Consider the following 21,938-nt stretch of genomic DNA (forward strand, 5'->3'; position numbering starts at 1 on the left):
CTGGGGGAGGGGAGGGATCGGGCTCTCTGGTAATTGCCAGAGAGCCATGGTGATCCAGCTGGTGAGTTTGAAAAGCCTGCCGGCGCTGTCTTCTTCCTGCTCTTGCCTGGTTTAACCATGACTCCGTGCAAGCTGACTGGCCCTCACTAACCGGGGAGAGTCTCTGAGGATTATAGGCTAAAGATGGGTATTGCCAGTGTCCAGTGACCCTTCAGTAGTGGCACCTGGTGCCCTGCACTGGGGACCAACCTCTGATGTCTCAGGGCTTACTTCAGGCTGTTGGGGGAGAGGAGAGGAGCCTGATGGAAGCAATGTCCTCCTTTTGCAGGGGAAAGCTGCTGTCTGTCTGCACTGGTTGATGTTCTATATTCTCTAATCTACTTTGAATCTCAGCAAGAAAGGCGGTGTACAACAGAGAAAAAATAGAATGAAAGGAAGAGATGCAGCCAAGCAATGTGCAGATCTGTGCATGCAATCCATGCCTTTATTACACAAGTCAAAAAGCCTCAAAACACCTACCCAGTGTTTCTCCATATCACAAGTTCTCCTTTCTACATCCAACGTCTTCTCTGCCCATCTCATTATCACTTTCAGGCAGAACCGGTTCCATCCAGCCTGTGCTAACCACATATTCCCACCAGGCTCCCCTCAGCTGCCTTTCCTTCCAGACAAGTAAGGTTCAAACACCTTGCTTTGAAAATCCTGACTTGTACCATCCACAATACATGCTTGGCAGAGACATAATGGAGAGCAATTTCACCACAAGCAGTGTCAAAGTTCTCATCATCCGCGGTGTCACAAGGCAGCAGGTGTTCTGCCACTCACTTTCGGTGCTCATATCTTGCTCAGCTAGAGGTTTCAGTACCAACTGTGATTATGCTGTACTCTGCCATTTTTGGTAGAACGAGCAAGATGCCCTAAAGAAAAGGATGCCTTTTGCTCCTCGCCCCTCCTGAATATTTACCTGCATCACAGTCGTGAAATGTTCTAGAAAAGGATGAAACTGGGGATACGGGCAAGTGTGACAGCTAGGAAGCAAACTTCAAGACACAAGAGATCCCTGCCATTAACAACTGGGTTCATAAGTTGCAGAACCTTTTTCCCACTGACAATAGTTACATGCATTCCCTCTTTTTTTCCCTTAAACTGTTACCAACTACTCCTTTGGACACCAATCAAACCATAATAAACAAATGAAGGTTCCTTCACGATTTAATTTTTTATATAATACCAATAGGTCAACTTCCCTCACATACAGAAGCAACAACAAAAAGCAGCCAGTTCCCTTTATCAATATTGTTTTAGTTATTCATAACTGGAATAGCTCAGTGTTAAGGAACAGGTGTCGAACTAGTATGTAATAGTATCTCTAGTAACTGTACAGATTTTGCCACCATTACAGCAGACAGTGGAGTGCCAATTGGGGGAAAGATAAGCATAACAGAGTAGACCTCACCTAACATCACCATTTCTTTTTGAAATTTCTTCATTTTTCTCAACATCTTGTCTTCGTTGGCTCTACCAACTAACCTAGGTAATTACATGCATATTGTCAAAACCCCTTTTCCTTGATTCAATTAGGGGAGCTACTAATATAGTCCTCTGACAGAAAGGAAATGTAGCCCCACAACCTTTTGACAATCAAAGAATTTAAGCACCTAAGCCTCTCTCTGTATGCCATGTAAGATCACACAGTAAGGAATATGGATTCTCAGTGTCAGCAGAAGCAGAACGGACAGACGTGGTCTCCAGATAGACATACTGTAGACAGCAGATATCAAACATCTGGTGTAACTGTGCCCTTGTGGTAAAGAGTTCAGTTGTATTACAGAGCAGATAAAGGCCATAGGAGATTTATTTTATTTAAGTTATAGTCTGCCTTTCTCACTGTGGCTCAAGGCGAATTACGCAGTGTAAGTCAATACTATCAACGTCTAGGACATTCAATAAACAATGTAAGAGGGTATGGATTGTAGAAATTTGAAAACCAGCAGAAATCAAATACTGAAATAATGCTGAGCCGAAACATAAGCAATTTGACATGACATACTAAACAATATACTTCGCAGTAGGAACTTACTTGCAACAACAGACAGTACACAGCAGTAAATTCTACAGTCCTTATCCCTTTATCCAAGCATCTCTCTGAACCATTCACTTACAGCATAGTCTTATTACCTGTGTAAAAAAGCCCTCTTGAATAACTGAGTTTTGCATAGTTTGTAGAAAGCTTAGGCAGTTATAGTTTAAAGAAAATCTTTATTTTTTAATTCCACGCACTGTTAAATGGCATGGAAAATAAGCATTTCTATGTATTTCTAGATGCTGGAGACAAAAGCCAAATAGTCTTTAGCTACTGTTGACAACTAGGAGGGAAGCTGGACTTTCCAAAGTATATAATCAAGGATTTGGCCAAATATTTAGCACCTTTACCTCCCACCAGGTGGAAAAAGAGGCAACAAAGACATTGCCTGCAATCAAGTCCTCCCAAAGAAATGAAGAATTTGGCGAGTAACTCCTATGCACGTTCCTTCTCCTGTTATTGCATAGAAATAAATATGCATAACAAAACATTGCATAGGAGTAAATATGCATAACAAGACATTTCAGAAAACCGAAGACATTTTAGAAGGGACTGACTGGATTGGGGGGAAAGGGTAAACAGTTTAGCTTGGAGAGAAAAAACACCTCCTCTTGACAATGTCATGCCGTATATACTTATGCCTCAAGGACATTGTCACCTGTGCTATATAGACTTGATGACACCGGCCATTAAGAGGATCCTGAACGCAATTAAAACTTGAGTTCTGTTAGATTTTCACATCCATCTGCAGTTTTATAATCCTCCCATCCATCAACTCTGAAAGAGTATTAACACAGACACTGGCTGGTCCCATACTCTTTTGCTGAGCTAGCTTTTACAAAAGATCTCCACCCCCACCCATTCAAAAACCCACTATAACTTCTAAAAAAAAGTCATGGAAATATTCAATTCAGGGCTCTCCCCCCCTCCCCAAAGAAACTGGCAATCCATCTCTGCAGCCAGACTGTGGGAATATGACTACAGCATAAAGATACAGAGCCCAGACAATATATGGATTGGATCATTAGCTATGGGTCCTGGTCAAAAACTTAGATCTTTATCTGAAAAACGCTGTACCTGGCCCTCCTGTCACTCGCCCACATCGCATTCCTTGGAAGTTCAGGCATCCTATCTTCAGTTTTACCATTACATTATTTGTGATTATTACATCACTTACTATTACATCATTACAGCCAACTGTGTATTAATGGTACATCTATGCTCCAGGTTTCTAACCTGGTAAAAAGTGGAGCTCAGCCCTCATTTAGAAATCTAAAAATGTGGCAAGGCTACATTTTTCCTACTATTTCAATGCAAAGGTCCAAGTAGAGAGCAATAATAAACATGATGTTGGGGAAGAGTGGGCGTTTTGAATTAAGAATTGTACAAGCGTGTGATCATGTGTCTGTGGTATAAAACAAAACAACAGACATTAGATTCAGTTGGCAGCATTCAGTCTTGTCCATACAGGACAGATCGAAAAGAAATAGAAGGATGATAGACCTGAAACTGCAGCACAATTTAAATTCCCATGGACACCTACCCAGAGATTCAACAAGACAGTGATACAGGGTTAGATCCAGCTATCTTTTTAATTCAATTTCATCCAATTCCCCTCTTCACGAGAACTCTTATTACACAGGCCTTTTATCCATGCAGGTCTCCCAACTGCTTCTGTGACCTTTATGGGGGGGGGGTTAAAGGGAATCCCTCCTTTCTTTTTCATCAACAGAAAAGCTGGTTGGGTCCACCCCACACTTTTCACAATTTCATGGACGCCAGCAATTGATGAACATAAGGAATGGGGCACACCATTTACTGTACCTCTTTGCGTTCCAATCCAGCCCAGACGCTCATTGGAAGGTATCAGAGAGAAGATTGGTCCTACCCTGACAACTTTTTGTATCCTTAAGGAGACCCACCAATCATTCTGGGAACTACTGCACTATTCCCCTTCACACTACTCTCCTTCACAATTCATGGATTCCTTGACAGTAGACACAATGAGGTTGGACTAGGCCTCGTCTTATGAAATGGAATGTCCACACTGCCCAAATGCCAGATGCACTCAGAATTTAAGTTCTTTGGCAGACTGAAATTTTGGAATACCATCCAGCCGAGCATTTGTATTTGAAAAGCAAATATCATTCAGGAACAAAACAATATGTAGTACAAAAAGATGTGGGCTTACAATTAAAAATGGGGAAAAAAGAAAATTCATTCTCTGGGAACGATAAAAATTATCTCTTTAATGTTCTAAAGGGAGGACACAGGCCGTCGTCACATGGGCTTAAAATTAGCGCGAAAATTGCGCAATCTACCGCAAAATTCCCACCTTATTCTGGCACTGTTGCGAGTCTGAGATTTCTCCTCTGGTCTCAATTTTCGCGCTATAATCTGCTTCCGTGTGACCATCCGGCATCGATTTCTATCCCATAATGACGGAATTTTCCCTTTCTTATCTTGACCCGTTATCCCAGACGCCCTTTCGCGCTCTCCTGCAGCGAGCTCCTTTTTTTTTTTAAAAAAAAACGTCCTTATATCGCTATAACGTCATAGTATTATAAAAATACAAAGCAATGAAAGAGTGTTCTTTCTATGCTGCTCGAGCAGCATAGACCGAAAAAGTCTTTCCGCTGCCCTTCGCCTCCGATGGAGGGATCGCAGGTGTGCATGGCACAGAGTGAACGTGCTCTGAACCATCAAAACAACCAGTTGGGCCACCAGAACTACAAGTTCACTCGGTGGAGCCATGGTTGAGTCTTCGGCGATGGGGATCACGTCAGACAGGGGTTTTTCTCAGAACAAGAGTATATTTATGGATGTTCAAATTAGGAAGAAAAACAATCTTAGCCAATGTTCAAGCTGCTTCCAGGGCGGGAAAACTTGGCCAACCTATCCTGCTCTTTTGGGGTTGGGCTAACGTTTGGTTATAACGATGTAATGTCGTTATAACGCAATAAAGCGGGGGGAAAAAATTTAAAAAGGGGGGAGGAGTTTTTTCTGTGCCCGTTCAAAATGACGGCACAGAGCGCTACGGTGTGAACAACTCAAAGCGGGAGGAGACGGTATTTGACAAAAGATTGCATCATGGCGCCGATAGGAACAATAGCGCCACATAATGGAAATTTGACGGAATAAACGCCCGTGTGACGACGGCCACAGTTTCTATTTTTCCCCATGCTGCCTCTACTATTAAACCCTTCCTCAAAAACATATTTCCAATTAGGTTTCAAGAGAAATTATTCTTGCAGTTGAAAGGTGATTATCTCCTTACAATTATGCCAATTTTCACCAATGACACTATGTCAGTAAGAAATGGATATAAATTGATGAGCATGAAAGAAAAGCAACACAGGGAACAGCAAATCAGACTAGGAGCTGAAGCACATTTTAGGTCATATTTTCTCAGTGTGCATGTCAATACTAATAGTCCCAGGGCGCAACACACAGATCTACTTTGAAAGACTGCGAGTAAAGATTAAAGCAGAAGTTCTGTGTTGCACTGAGCTTTTTCAAAATTAAATAAACAGATGAAATAGCTTGAGCCTCAAGTACAGGAAGAGCAGGCTGACAGCAGCCACCTCGCTGCTGCGTGAAGGGGCAGAGAGGAAGTACAACATGTTTTGAAGGCCTCCAAAGAGAGGAATCCCAGTGAAGCAAACCTCTGTTCAAGAAAACTAATAAATACATCAAAACAAGTCATTCTTCCACAGCTCAGCAGCACTGCCTGCTACGGGCAACTTCACAAGGCAGTACATCCATTTGCCTGGTTGCTTGTGGCACCAAAAAGCAATGCTGCCAGCTGAACAAGTTAGTAAGTTTTTACAAAAAGGAAGCAAGCTGGATCCTTCTTTTCTTCAAGGCCATCCTCAGCATGGCCAAATGTGTGTGTGTGTTGTTACCACCAACTCTTTAAGGAATGGCAGAATTGCTTTCTACCTCCTATTCTGTTCTCAAAGCTAAATTTCAAGAACTGAGCCAGCATGGCATAGTGGTTAGAGTCTCAGACTATGATCTGTGAGACCCAGGTTCGAATCCCCACTCTACCACAGAAGCTTCTTTGGTGACCTTAGGCCAGTTACCCACACTACCTCACAGGATTCTTGTGAAGATAAAACAGAAGAGAAGACAGAATTATGTACGCCAGCTTGGGTCCTCATTGGGGGGGAAAGGTGAGGTATAAATGAAGTAAAAGAACAAACAAATTTTCCTCAGCCCACCCAGCATTACTCAATCAGCAGTGCTCTAGGATGATCCTTACTAGAGATCAGCAGAAATCAAAATACGAACCAAAGTTCAGCACAAACCGGGCTGGTTCATGGTTCGCGAACCGGCAGTTCATCGGAGCCCATTTCTGATGAACTGCCACAAACTTTAGGCAGGTTTGTTTTTTGGACAACAGGAGATAGGCTTTCTGCAGACCTTCTGCTAACCCAGAAGTGACGTTTTCACAAACTAAGCAAACCGGGCCAAGTTCGTGAAAGCTTGTGGTTCGTGAAACATGATGAACCACGAACCGCACAGTTCATTTTTTCCCAGTTCGTGCCCATCTCTAATCCTTACCAACTCTTGATTTTTAAAAAGTGGTGGCAATAGCAGCTTCTGCCCTCCACCAGAGGGATGAGAAGTGGAAAGTGGTGATCCCCAATTGAGTATTTGGGTCTAGATTGTCCCACTAAACAAATTCAATCCAATAACAGCTCATTCCCACTGCGCAAGTTTCTATTGTACCATTATATTTAGCTTTTTCAGATAGCCTGGAACAGAACCACCAGCCTGTTACTATAACCACAGTTCGGCACACCCTTCTTGATACAAACAAATTCTTCATACTGAGGTCAGACTAGAAGGGGGGAGGGAATGGTTTGAGACCACATGATTTCAAGGGCCCCCAGCGCAAGCAAGCATGTGGCATTCATTCTTGACATACGGAACTGGTACAAATCGGGAAATGTGGAATGCTGTGACTGGCCTCATTGCACCAGGGTTCACATACCTGAAACATCACAGAAAACCAACTTTTCTTCAGGCTACTCTGTCACGCTGCCTTTTCTACTCAGATATACAACTGTATAATTATCCTCTTTGTACTGCAGGTTAAAGCAGATCAGATGCCGCAGGGTTTCGTTATCCATAACTTCGAAAGACAAAACAAATTCCTAGCCATGTGCAACTGAACAACACCAGGTGTCCTGGCTAGGCCTTAAGTCTTACTTTTCAGGACATATCTATTAGGTATTAAAAAGTAAATTAATTGGCAGTCCCAGTTCTTTGGGGAAGCTGCCAGTAGGATTCATCTGCAATAATTTGCACAATTCACAGCTCCAGAAACTTTTTTCTGTTTTAGTTTTAGTAGGAGGGAGGGAGCATACATGGATATACCTACTGAATAATAGCATCTGTGTCTTCTGTCCAATGCAAGAATCAGTCACTGTTTTGATATCACTGTCACACAGTGGATTTTTCATTCTACAAAAATTTAGTGTAGGATCTAAGTAATCAGACAAGCAGGACAGAACATTGGGTTCCATTGGGGTCTCAACACCCACAGATCAGAGGTGGTCATAAGCCAGGGTTTTTTTTAAAGGAGATAAAGTTTTGTTTCTCCCATAGCCTGCTGAGCTGGGAAGCAGTGTAAGTTTGATTTCACATCAAAGTTAGGCCCAAATCTGTCTCTGCACCTGCGAAAGAGTTGCCAACCTCCAGGTGGGCCCTGGAATAATAATAATATTTGATTTATATATTGCCCTTCAGGACAACTTAACACCCACTCAGAGTGGTTTACAAAGTCTGTTATTATTAACCTCACAACAATCACCCTGTGAGGTGAGTGGGGCTGAGAGAGCTCTGGAAGAGCTGTGACTGACCCAAGGTCACCCATCTGTCTTCAAGCAGAGGAGTGAGGAATCAAACCCAGTTCTCCAGATTAGAGTCCCAAGCTCTTAACCACTACATAAACTGGCTACACCAAACTGGAACTCTCCCAGAATTACTACTGATCTCCAGGTTACAGAGATCAGTTCCCCTTAGGGTTGCCAGGCCCCCTCGATCTCCCAGCGAGAGACTGGGGCCTGGCTCTCACCTTGGAGGAGCTCGTGTGCGCGCGCACTCCTGCAAGCGTGATGACATCACTTCTGGGAGTGACGTCATCACGCAGCCCCCGTTTGGGCGCTGATCGGGCCCGTTGTGGGGCCCTGCGGAGCACAGGAACGCTCCCATGCCCCACAGGGGCCCACAAGGGGCCCAATCCGCGCCAAAACGGGCCCAATCCACGCCCATTTTGGCACGAATCGGGTCCATTTTGACGTGGATTGGGCCTCTTTTGGACCCCTGTGGAGCGTGGGAGCGTTCCTGCGCTCTGCAAGGGCCCACAATGGGACCAATCTGCGCTCCACAGGGGCCCCGATCCAGGCCAAAACAGGCCTGATCCTGGGGCTGCTGTGTGCGGGAGCGTGCAGCACCACAGGGGGGTGCGCATGGATGGTGCGCCCCCCTGCTGGCCAGGTAAGTGGGGGCGGGGGTGGGAGGGTCGGGGTGGGGGTCTGGCAGCCCTAGTTCCCCTGGAGAAAATGGCTGCTTTGGAAGGGGAGACTCTATAGCATTATGCCTCACTGAGGTCCCTCCCCTCTCCAGCTCTTCCCCTCAATCCCCAGGAGTTGGCAACCCTGTCCTGCAACAAAACCTGTGGTTAGGGTTACCAGCCTCTGGTGGGGCCTAGCATTCTCCTGGAATTGCAACTAATCTCCAGAACACAGAGATTAGTTCCCCTGGAGGAAATGGCATCTCCAGAGAGCATGTTCTAAGGCATTACATCCCTCTGAGTTCGTTCCCTTCCCAAAGCATCGCCCCCAAATCACCACAAATTTCCCAAGCCAGAACTGGCAACCCAACCTTTTGCACTTGGCAGCCAACCAACTTAGGTAATATTATACTGAATACATGGCCTTGAAGCTATATTATAATTACAAATACTTTCAAATGTTTATTTCCATTTCTGAACAAACCAGCATTTATCAAGGCATTCCTTGATTCTCTCACACACAAACACACTGTACCCTATAATACAAGGAGTCAGAACTTTCAACTGCAGAAATCAGTGTTGCCAGCTCCATGTTGGGAAATTCCTGGAGATTATGGGGTGTAGCTTGTAGAGGGTGCAGTTTGGTGAGGGGACGGATCTCAGCAGGGTATAATGCCATGGAGAGCACCATTCATAGCAGCCATTTTCTCCAGGAGAATTCATCTCTGTGGTCTGGAGATCAGTTATAATTCTGGGAGATCTCCAACTATCACCTGGAGTTTGGCAACTCTAGCAGAAATAGTCAGTATTCATACAAAACATGGACAGATAATTAAAATGTGTTTGACCAATACATTCACTTTACTATTTGTACATTAAAAATTATTCTTTAATGCATAGCAATGTGCAAGAAACTCTGATCTAAACGCAACTGCTTCAAAATAATGTATGTTCTGCAGGTTTTTCCCCCAATGGAAACTGCCCAACTAAATTACAGTATATACAACTCCAGCTAAAAAAAAAAAAAACCACCAGTATGGTATTTTCACCAAAAACTTTGCCACTGTGCTAATAGTTTGATTTTGACATTGAGTTACCAAAGCTGTCTCTACACATGCTATCGAACAAAATGGACTCTTGAACTTCTCAAATACAAAGGGATAAGTTACTAGCAGTTCAAAATGTAGACAAACGTCCATGATATTTTGCAGGCAGGATGTGCTGTTTGACGACAGAAGAGGGCCCCAGCCCACCCACCAGCTTGCCAACCCCTCTCTTTGTTTTACTTCCTTCATTCTTCCCCCTCTCCACATAGGGTCACAGCAAGCTGACCTTGCCATGGGACCCCAGGAAGAGGGAGAAACTGGGAAGACCAAACTGCTGCCTGCCTTCTCTCCTTTATTCACAGGCAAGCAGTTCTCAGAACGACACGGCCCTGGAATGTAAGGGACCAGTGGAACATAAGAAAAGGGAGCATTTGAGAGTCTATGTAGAGAACCCCGCAGTCTCTTTCAAGTCCATTCATTGTCTCCTGCTGCAGTGTGCAAAACCAAAGACACTAGAATGTCAGTGAATCTGGAGAACTGGCAGAGAGGGAGAGAGTCAGTCAACTGGGAAACTTCCCCTGACCCAAATCACTCCTTCCCACCAGGACTATATCCGCTTGAGCAGGACCATTTCCCCACTGCCTTCAGTTCCCTTCCCTATTAAATTAGCTCTCAGCATTCAGTGGCAAAAGCATGCTTAGCCCCTCATCAGGCCTTGAGGAGGAGAGCTGGCATCTGTTATTGTTACTTTACAAACCAAAGCTTTTCAGGATAATGAGGGACTCCCCCATGTACGCAGAAATCTGACCTTGTCTATGGGTGGGCTTCTTTTACAACCATGTCGATAGGCCTTCAAACCTGAAACTTACTGTTAGAGGGAATGAAGAAGTACCAAGCCCTATCTACTTGTCCTAACTCAAATTGTTTAAATCAAGAGGCCTGCATCACTTCTGGAATGCTTCCTGGTTTTGCTCAAATTCCAGTACAAGATAAGTTTCTAACTGCAGAGCAGCCACAGAACTATTCTTTTCAGCCTAGTTCACACAAGCAAGAGATGGGATGGTTAAACCTCTTCTGGACTATTCTGCTGCAGATTACATGTGGGGACTCACAAAATAGAATATTTTACCCCCTCCCATGATTGCCAGCATCCAGGAGGGGATGGGAGGTCTCCCAGAATTACAAATTATCTTCAGACAACAGAGATGTTCCCCTGGAGAAAATGGCTGCTTTGGAGGGTGGACTCTATGGCATTATACCCTGCTGATCTCCCTCCCCTCCCCAACCCGTGCCCTCTCCAGGCCCCACCCCCAGAATCTTCAGGAATTCCCTAACCTGGAGATGGCACCCCCCCATCACTATTGTCTGCGTACAGAAAACTAGCATGTCAGGAAAAAAGACTAGGCTTACAGCCCTTTCCCCCACACATCTATGTGAAATTTAAAGTGGTTTATACTCAAGATATAGTCTTACCATTTAACTATTCCATTTTTAACCTGCTCAACCCCAAAGGAATGCAAAGAAACTTACATGGTTCTCCCCTCCTCCTTTTTAACCCAACAACCTTATGAGGAAAGTTAGGTGGAAAAAATGACTGACCCAAGATCACCCAGCAAGCCTTCGTGGCAAATGGGATTCGAATTCAGGACCCTAAGCCTCACCCCACTCTCCTCACCTCCTGTTTGTGAAAACTAGGCCAATGTTACCTATTATATAAGGACATGGCATTCAGGTTAAGAAGGGACCCTCAGATGTGGCTGTTCTTAATAGAGAAGATACTTTTGCACGGGAAAAGGGGGGCATATCAGCTGCTGTGTCCAAGAGATTATTGCCAACACATCTCAAAGTATGGTTGTTGAGCTCACAGCAGACTATCCACATCAGTCACCGGGCTACTGTATTCTATACTAGTTTTAGCCACAGGTCTGCAGCTGCAGAATAGCTCCATAGCTGCCCTGCAGAATTCTGTATTAAAAACTACTAACTCTCTAAAAGCTTTATTCGTTGCTGGCCCACACAGACCTCTACAGCACTAACAGCCTGGAAGAACAAAGACTCGGTTTACAAAATCTTCCCAGCCACCTGGAGGAAATTCTGGCCCACCTCAGGTACCAGTCAAGTAGCTGTTTACAAGACTGGTACATCTCAATTGTGTCACATCTAGAATGGAAAGTCACAAATATTAGTCACTGAGTCAGAATTTGAAACACAGTCAGAGCTATTGTGATTCAGAGTTAATGAAAAAGCACACCTTTACCTGCTGTAAAAAGAACTTACATGAAAACTTACATGAAAACTCTGATCAAGTAGTTCAAAAGAAGAAACAAAATCATCTCCCACTGAGCTGTCACTAGTAAATTTTCCTTCCCTATTCAGGTTTCTCCTACACCTTGCAATTAATTATACTGAACGAAGCTGGCTTTTTCAAAACGAGTCAACATTTTGAGAGTCCTTCCTAGAATGGCATGCTGGTGTTATTCAAGAATGGCACTAATTAGTATTGCTAAGGCCAACTCAGAGGTTAGACAACAGGGTGCTACCATTATAGAATATTCAACACTGCTGCTTGGATTGCATGTCATGCCATATTTCTAATCCCGATTCTGTCTTTCCCCCACAGATGATTAAAAAAAAGCATGCTTCATCTCAGTCTGTTAAACTATGGTTAACAGATCAATTTTCTGCCAGTTTACTCTGAAGAGTATTCCACTGAGCTCAATGGCACTTACTCCCTTACAGTTTTCCGCAGAATTGCACCAATTAAAGGTTTTAAGTGGTCTTGGTTTCATCCAGTTCACCCTATTCTATGAAATTAACTTTAGAGCAGGCTAATAGGTACAGTTGTCAATTTTTACTTAATTTTATTTAAAATAGTTTTATACTACTTTTTGCCTACTTAATGGGACTCAAAGCATCTTGCATCATGAAAACCAGAAAAAAACTCAGTCCACAGAAATACACTTAAGAAAAAGAGAGCAAACCATTACCCATCGTACTACTTAATCCTCGCGAACAAGACACCAAAAGCACATTGGAAAAGCTCTCCTTTAAAGAGGCTCTGAAATCTTTGCATACAATTGGTGTCTTCCTCACATCCCTTGGAAGTTTCATAAAATATGCACAGGGCCTATGGGCATTCCCTTTCACTGTTTCACTCTTCGTTTCATACATTTATTTCCCCTTTCTCCAAACAGTCCAGTGAGGCAATAGTTGCTCCACTGATGCATACAGAACCACAAACTGCAGACCTGGGCTCATGCTGGTTCCCTGTTGCTCTCAGGGGTAACAACAAATTCTGCCCTCATCCACCCACAATCAACTTTTTCTCCTTATTGTAGCTGCTCCTGCAAGAAGCACTGCTTTGCCACTGGTCTATCCTCGCCAACTTATCTCCTTCCACCTCTGTGCTGAGATAGCATCCTCCAGCCGCCTATGAAAAACTATCCCTCAGAGATACTTCAGTTAAGATAGCAAGTGATAACACCAACCTCAACCACCAAACTTTGGCCATTGTGAAATATTTTTCTGTTTCTTCCTCCTATACTTTTTTTAGGAAGGTACTAAATGTCAATCTATTGTACAGGGTACAGTTGTTACCCCTGAGGATTAGTGAAGTACGTACTGAGCTCTTCATAGCAAGAGATTATTTGAAAGAGGTCAGCTATGCAGCACTGTCACAGTAGCTAATGCTTGGAAAACATCACTCATCTTTTAAAATCTCTTTCTAAATAATTAGGGGGGGGGGTTAAGTTGGAAGTTTTCAGACATGCATGCACGCATTTTGCTTTATGCTGTTCACTGTGACAGACTCTGCAAGAGGTTTTCAAAGCCTCCTGCTACCTGCATAAAACCGAACTGAGCAGTTATCTTAGAGAACGTGACATGAACAAGACAAGCAGCAATTCCAGACCAGATCAAAACCAGCCATGGAGGTTTTTCTTCTTTTTTAGAAGTGGGGAGAATTTGCATGCTTTATGAACAGGGAAAGGCTGCAAGCTTAGTTTGAGCTTTCAACTACCAGCAACCACTTGAGAGGCTTACAGCAAAGCACAAAGCTGCAACTGCTATGAATATGTGGAGGTGTGGTGTGTTTCAAAAACGTGAGCTGATGTGCTGAAATCCGTCATGCTCTCAAATCTTGAGGCACTTCAGCAAACCTTCCAAGTTATTGCATGCCTCCACAATTAGCAAAAGCACTTTTCTTGCAACAGAGGGCAAAATGCTACCCACAAATGGTGAGAGATAAAGGGAATGTCTATCTTTCCCAAACTGCGCACTAAAACACTCTAGACAGCCATGAGAAAATAGACAAAGGTTCCAAAGAGTCAAAACCCAATACACCTATAAATGATTTGTTGCCCAGGCCCTGCCTGTGTTGGAAATGGGTGGTTGTACTGCATTAGGTTGTGATTTCATGAGTCAGTCAGTTCCCAATACAGAGGCGTAGTGGAATGACTCGCCCGCACAAGAAGGTTGCCTGTTGATTCTGGTTTGTATCACTGCTCCAGGCTTGCATTCTTCCAGTCAGGAAACACCCTCAGATTAGTGATTTAGCGGGCAGGCCATTCTGACCTTTACATGCATCAATGTTTTGGGGACTGTGAGGGCAAAAACCTGTCTCCAATGTTCTTTTTTAAAAGTGTACTTCCACTATCATAAATATAGGAAACTTTACGTACAATATACCTACATATACCTGCTGAAAATGAAGAATGTACAGGGCCAGGCAGAAAGGATTTGAAATTTTCATGCCACAAAGAATACAATGGGTCCTCCTCTAAGAGCAAGTAAGTATGTACAATACTGTCATCTGACGAACGCCGCTTTGGCTGTCAAAAGCTTCTATTCTGGAAATCTTGTTGGTCTTTTAAGATGTCAATGGACTGGAATCAATACACCTAGCACCTGAAACTATTCTCATGTTAATCACTTAAGCATGAGAAAAAAGTCAATTCACAAACCTTCCCAGCAGACTGACAGCACAGACAATTGAGTTTAACACATCTACTGCCTAAGCCTGGGATATCCAAATTCTGTATATCTGGGAGTCTTTCCTCAGCCTCATACTCTGAACCCAGGATGTACTGTCAGTTTAGACTATCCCTCTCAAGGTCACAAAAGCTCTACTTAATAATAGAATCAGCCCCATCAAGTAGACATTATCTGCAGGCTTCAAAGAGAAAGATATTTAGCACTGAAGTATGCACTGGCTTTGTTTCTTCCAGCTTGGAAATATTTCCTTATCAATGAACCTGCAGGTACACTTTTTCCACACTTCAATTAAAATTTAATATTTATTTATTATATACCACCTTTCTAGAGACCTGCTCAAAGTGGCGCACAAAGTAAAAATGATACCATAAAACCATACAAGTAACAGCATAAACACCAGCCATAAGACATCATAAAACACCACTGAGTGGCCTAAAATGATATTCATAAAAATAGGTGAGAAGCATAAAAAAAACAGCTAAAAACATGGAATGGACAATATCTTCTTCAAAAGAGTCGTCTTAAAACACAACAACAACAAACACCAAGGTGGCCTAATATTATATTCCTATTAGAACTCCACATGGATCAACTACCTGGTATAGATGTAAGGAGCAATAGCACAAACGCTTGGTGCTCCTTCCCCAGGACACTTTTCCCTGTTACCATTCAAGTATCAGCTAAGCATGCAAACTTTGCCATCGTGTTGTTTTTATGCAGCAGCCACCAAAAATTACTGCACAGCCTTTACAATATAATGGCATCAACCTATTAAAACTGATAGCTGCACCTAAAGCAGAAGCAGACACCTACAGGGACATTTTAGACATTGTTTAGGGTCCAATTCTAGCCCAAGGTCAGCTGATTTTTTGGTTTGTCTTGTTGTTAAGTTTCTAGCAAGCTCTTGGCTTGCTTTATCCCTGATTTTAATGTTAATAATTTCTGTGTGTTGTTTTTATGATTTTATTGTTGTACTATTTTTACTATGCAAGATGCCTCAAGAAGGTCTCTGAAGAGGTTGCATTTTGCAAATAATAAATCTCCAATTAGGCCCTTAAGCAGACACAAGACCCAAAGTAGGTATAAGCTAGAGCCTTTTTCACAGCCTTTATTCCTGTGCCCACATGTAACATTTACATTATTAAAAAGTGTTAATTTTTTATTTAAAGTAACACAATGAACATTCAGCCTGTTCCTCCCCACCCCCCTATGTTTCACCTGATTCTTTCTGGCTATCACCTGCATCTGCTGTGAGCCACAACAAACAAATCAGTTACACAATTCTTGTAAATGCAACCATTCTACAGATGGAGAATGCATTCTACTGTCCCTTCTCAAGCCTGACTTACACATGCAAGGCAATGAGGTAAGGCTGATGTGTTAAAATTGCTGAGGTGGTAGAATGAACTGTACCATATCACACTACAGGTGGAAGATGACATGTTGTAATTAACACCCTGCAGATAGAAAACAGGAACAACAAACAAAGAGGAGATAGACTTTTCTCCCTGCTTTCCTAGTTTTTTTTACTTGCATTGAATTTTGAGGCGAAGAAGCTGGAAAAAATACAGAATTCACCACTGGCAGACTTCAGTGATAACAGTCCATTCTGCCACCTCATTCTTCTGTATTTGTAAACCAGGCCTCAGTTGTAACTAAGGGTGCCAGTCTCCCTACCTGAGAAACAGAGAGCATGGGGGTGCAGGAGTGACAGTCCTCCTCTCCTGGTGAGCAGAGGCAGGCTGGATCATGCTGCATACTGGCCCAAGGGCTTCCAGTTTGAACCGGAAGCTACGGTGTCTCAGCAAGCCAAAAACAGTGTTTTTGCCCAATGGAGACACCATTGCTTCCAATTTAAACTGGAAGAGATGTCATTGGGCTTGCAGAGCCTGCATGTGATGTGCTCTGGCCTCCCTCTGCACAACATTCTCTCCCAGCCAGTTAGTGAGTGGCCTTGCGGGGGGGAGCAGAGGCTAGGGGCGGGCCATCCCCTGCCATGGCAGGGGACCTGGCAGCCCTAGATGTAATACAGAAATGCTTCCCAGCTGCATGCCACTGAGGTAAGGTTATCCAGCTCCTGAAAAAATGAGTCATATCGTCTCTGTTTCCACACTATTTCATTCAATGTGCAGATATCGTCATGAGCGCACAGCCAGAGATATTTGGGCATAACTCTGTATTATTTTACTTTTGATCAGAGCTCTGGCATGCTGGCAAACTTTCATTTTCCAGATGCGGGACTTCTACACCCACAGTTATAGGTCAGGAAGTTACACATCAACTGCAATGGGGCTCCCAACCCTTCCAGTGCTTCTGATTCTCCCCTGTAAAAGCCCCCACTAGGTTCCATCCAAGCTTGAAATCCAGCTGAAGGGCAAAAACTGTATTTAAAAACTGGCCCAAGAGGATCTGCACTTCCTTCCAGTCCACCAATTCTCCCTGCAAAATGCCCCACCTTGCATTTGCTTCACAAACATTTACTTCTGACCCTGTCTTATACTAAGACATGGTAAAGTAAATAGAGCCTCCGGGTCCATGCCCTGTCTAAATTTTATGCAAGCAAGCCACCTCACTGACTAAAAGAGAAACTAAACACATCTGTTCAGATGGCTTCCACCCTCGCTCAAAACCTAAATGTTGCATAGCACAAAATTATAGCAACTTCTCCGGTATTGTGCAAGCAAGGAGAACTTCACACATCTGGGGAAAATCTAAACCACAGAGACTCTGCAAATGTTGAAAACAAATTAGTCAGTAAGGAGAGAACTATAATTTAGTAGCTCCTTCAACACACTGTGTTCAAACTAAACTATGGATGCTTCTTATTCATTATAAACTTATTCCATTTATATCCTGCCTTTGCTCAAGGCAGTTTACATAAGATTGCCAAGCAATTCACCCATCCAAGCACTGACCAGTTTGAGACCTGCTTAGCTTCAGCAAGGTTGCAGCATTATGTGCCTTGATGCCCTTTAATCCCATTAAAGTTAATGGAAATTGCTTTATTGCCTGTGAAAGGGAACAAACAGTTTTCTGTCTTATGGATTTCATTCATGTATTACTTACTACCCACACACCTATTTTATCCATGGGCGATATAGAAACAGGATTAAGATCCATTTGGCTTGACCAGGCCAGTTACATCAGATTTCACCAAATTTTATACCAATTATTCCAGACAAAATTTCGTGAATGTTTGAAGATTCAAGAGAAAATTGGGTAAATGTGGACTATCATTAAGAAATGCTTGTCAGCATTCATTAGCAAAAGTCTGAAAAGTAACAAAATCAGTAGCCATTTTCAGATATTCACAAACTTTGTCTGAGATTGTTAGTATTGTCGGCATGACTGTGAAAGTTCACCAAGTTTTGGATTCTCAATATATCCCCAAAGCACAAGGTCATTGTTGTTCGGTGAGCTAGAGAAAATTGCATTCATACTTTTTCCTAGTGTGATCTGAACAGTTTATCTATTTTGAGGGTACAATCCACCCAGTAAAGTCGCCACGCAAGTCCTATTTATCTGAACGCTGCTTATACAGGAGTAGTGCCCAACAAAACAAATCTAAAGTTCTCCTTTTCTTGCTTTCCTTGACAGCTGTAGAAATGTCACCTTGGAAAACCAGCAGCTGTTACAAATTATCCACTTAGCTGCGCTCTCTCCCCTTCTTTAATTTTATTTCAAATGAAGGCACAAGGTAGGAAGGGAAAATAGCAAGTGGGGATTTATCTATTACACACAGACAGAGAGGGAGGTAAGTTCAGAAACTAGTTTAAATCTTATGGATGACAGCCTTATTAAAACTGTTGTAAGACTTTCCAGTTCATCCCTCAAAGGTTCGTTTCCAACTCCTCTTATTAACAAAGACAAAACAAAATTCAGTGAAAAGAACAGTACGAAAAGAAAATCCCTGAAAGAGATTTGATCATCATTCCTAGAAGTACTTCATTATTTCAGAAAGGCCTGTGACCTCAACTTAGGTACAGAGGCTGAAAACGAAAGACCTGTAAACCTAAAGACATTAGCAGATTAAGACAAAGATTAAGGAGGACAAAGAATTGATCCTAATAATTTGCAAAGGCAACAACGAAGCCAAATCAATGCACTGATGTCTTTCATAGTTTGACACTTTATTAACCCAGTTTTCTTTGATCATTTTCCTTCACCATATATTACACAAATGCACCCTGCGCATTCCCCACCCCCAATACACTCAGCATCAGCAACTTTGCTGCATTCAAATCTTTTACCAGTTTTATATTCAAGTCCAATATTGAATTGTTTCCAAAGAAAGTCACTCCAGTGAATTGCATGTTGGAACACCACATGATAGCTATAGCCATTGGTTTACATTATTCAGCCCTCTTTGTTTTCCTGACAACCTTCTCACATCCAGGCAAATTCCATTTTCCCAGTCTTCACACTAGTTTTTTAAAACCATAAACAGATTGACTATGCACAGAGATTTAAGTTGCTTTAGTTTTTGATACTGTGTTATCACAAAGCAAATAAGGTTAAAGCAAAACAAAGAACAACAGCCTTACATGTCTGTCAGATTACTGAATGCCTGCCTTCCTTGGCAGGCAAGTTACAAGAATAAGAGACCCGTCCCTAAATTCAGCTTGATTTTTTTGTGGCTGTTAATGAACTGCACAGCTCAGCATTGCTCACTTAAAAATCAACAGTGATGCAACCGCAGACATAAAAACAGAGTTCAGCGAGATCTCCATGTATGGCAATGCTCCAGAGGGAGCAGCGTTAACACAGCAACAGATATTGAACATATTTTGGGTGACATTACCTGAATCTCTCATTGCGTCTCGCTCATCCCTTTCTGCATGATGATATCAAGCGGGGAAACATTCAGCGGGTTGCAGGCAGGAGGCGACAATCAGGAAGCGCAGTTGTGACAAGAGCTTTGTTCTGCCTGCAGTGAAATTACAGGAAGCCAGGGTTAGTCTCGGCAGCAGCAACAAATTAGGAAAGCAAAGTGTCCTTTATAGCCCAAGTGTACATATACATTTGGGGGGGGGGGGGCGCTGGCTCGGACTACGAATATGCTATTGCGCATTTGCAGATTTCTCAGTTTAATGAACATGCAAGTTCATCTTTCCTATGGCTCTTTTAGGAAACAGCCTACCCTTTAGCAATCCCCTCAACGCCAGCCGGAGAAACAGACACCCTGTAGCTATTACAGATTAGAGTTGATATGGATGGAATACAGTTGTCTGTCTAGATGCAGCTATCTATAAATACAGCTGCTGATCAACTTGCATAATCAGGCATTCTGCTCCCATCACCTCCCCCAGCTAACTAACCAACTGCCGGCTTCCTCCCTCCACCTTTTTTTTTTAACAAAGAGAGTGTGTGGTTTCAAAAACAAAACAAAGGCTTACCCCTCCCAAATGCAAGGAAACATGCAACCTCCCCCTACTTTGCAACCCGCAATGCTCATCTCTACCCCAAGCTCCTGCTCTTTTGCTTTGCCCTTCCAGCAGTTGCTTCACCCCTGTCAAGCAGAATCCGACCAAATGAAAAGACCTCAACATCTGTCTCTTCTTCTCCTGGCCCCTCCTCCTGGGGGGGGGATCCATGCTGGAGAGCCAGAAAGAAAATATATATCGGTCTCTCTCCCCTCCCCCAAGCTGTGGCTTACAGGCAGCTGTTTAAAAAAAAAATGAGGGGGGGGGGGCTTTCTTAAAAGAGAGTCATACACCTTCTTCTCCGGTATTCAAAAATGGTGGGGGAAGAGGATGGAGGAGGGCTCTTCTTTTCACAATTTGGCCAGAGCTCCAGAAGGCATCTAAGGACATTTCCCATCACACCGAGACCCTGCGCGCACACAGGCTTCTCCCAACACGCTCAAAACTCACTCCACACATCCTCCCCCCGGTCTGCATACCCCCCGAGCAAACCTCTGAAGATTCCCCTTTCAGATTCTCGAACAACACATTTTATTATTATTCTCCAGGGAAAGCGACATAGAATCCCGGGGAGACAGAGAAAGAGGGACAGTTTCTGATCTTTGTCTCCCTTCCATCGATTCTTTAAATGCAACCTTTATAAAACGCTGCCCCCTCCCCAGAAATACTAGGAAAGAGCCTCAATTTCATAATCAGATGCCACTTTAAAAAAAATACATATTTCTTTGTTTGCATGAAGCGCGTTCAACAGTTTGGATTCAGGGGCTAAAGGTAAAGGAGGAGCAGGGAGAACTCAGCGCTCCTTGACCTTTCCTAACAGCGTTCATCCAGGGTTTCTCTCCCCTACCCGGTAACTTTCCCTTTCCCCAAAAAATATTGCATGTCCCCAGAAAGAAGAAAGCAGCTTAAAAAGGAGATGTGGCTTAGTGAATGGATTTTTACAAGATTACTATTAAAAAAGAAATAAGGGAAGTACATTCTGTTTGCATAGCTCCTACCCATGCATGTAGCCTGCAGCCCCGAAGCCTTGCCTGTTCCACCGTCGGCAGCAAATTGAGTAAAGGGAGCGGAGGACGGTGGGGGGGCGTCTAAAATGTTAAGACTGGCCACAGGAGGCGGGATAGAAAGGCTCCGCCTCCTTACTCAAAACTGCTCCGGCTTATGTACCTCTCGCTTTTGCAAGCAAAAAGGAGGCTGGCGACCATTTCTCTCCTCATACGCGAGCTGTGCCCACAAAATCACAGCGGGGAGGGGAAGCAGAGAGTGATAATCAGGTACCAGCGACAGAAGTCGATGCAAACACTGTCAATTGCTATTTCTTTTCCTCATAGTCGCCTCATATCCTTTACAGGCAACAATTCAACAGGTTGACACCCTTCCATACACACCAGTCATCGGACCTCCATGTTGGAAGAGGGGGTGGGGAGAAATAGCTGTAGCGTTGCAGTCGATAATGGAACATAGAGAATGCCTGACACGTTCCTTTTCAACTCTTCTTTCAGAAGTTAAGCTAAGGTTGCGTAACTTCTAAAATAGGAAAGTGCCTGCCCTTTAAATGAGAGCTTAGGTCGTTTTCTGTGCCCACCCACCTTCTGAGGTAGCTTCCAAGACAGCCTTTTCTGTGGTGGCCCCCCTTTTATGGAATGTCCTGTCCTTAAGTGTTTGCCTGGAACCTGATTCTCTTAGTTTCAGGTGCCTGGCTAAATCATTATTATTTGTCATTTCTTTTTCTGGCCAACAGGTTCTGCCAGCTGCATTCACACACAGAAATCCAGCAAGCGATAGGAAGCTGAAGTTGGTTACTTATTCCCAGTTCCTTATTCACACTTCCTTATTCCTTATTCGTTATTCGCAAAGCCAAAGAAAAATAT

General features: G+C 43.3%; 1 protein-coding gene across 5 annotated transcripts in view; it reads right to left on the bottom strand.

Moving 5' to 3' along the window:
* The window catches only part of RNF152 (ring finger protein 152), a 58,911-nt gene extending 37,785 nt beyond the window's left edge, over positions 1-21,126 (bottom strand). Inside the window, exons 1-2 of one of the 5 annotated variants that reach the window (XM_054984916.1) lie at positions 21,066-21,126; positions 19,446-19,571 (exon numbers count right to left, since the gene is read on the bottom strand). The gene's annotated coding sequence lies outside the window, so the exon portion shown is untranslated. Of the gene's footprint in view, positions 1-19,445; positions 19,572-19,784; positions 19,886-20,040; positions 20,198-21,043 lie in introns of those variants that run through there. The other 4 variants (XM_054984917.1, XM_054984919.1, XM_054984918.1 and 1 more) reach the window with 4 other exon arrangements.
* Between the last annotated feature and the right edge of the window lie 812 nt (positions 21,127-21,938).

Source organism: Eublepharis macularius, chromosome 7 (genome assembly GCF_028583425.1).
Source record: "Eublepharis macularius isolate TG4126 chromosome 7, MPM_Emac_v1.0, whole genome shotgun sequence".
NCBI classification, from domain to species: domain Eukaryota; kingdom Metazoa; phylum Chordata; class Lepidosauria; order Squamata; family Eublepharidae; genus Eublepharis; species Eublepharis macularius.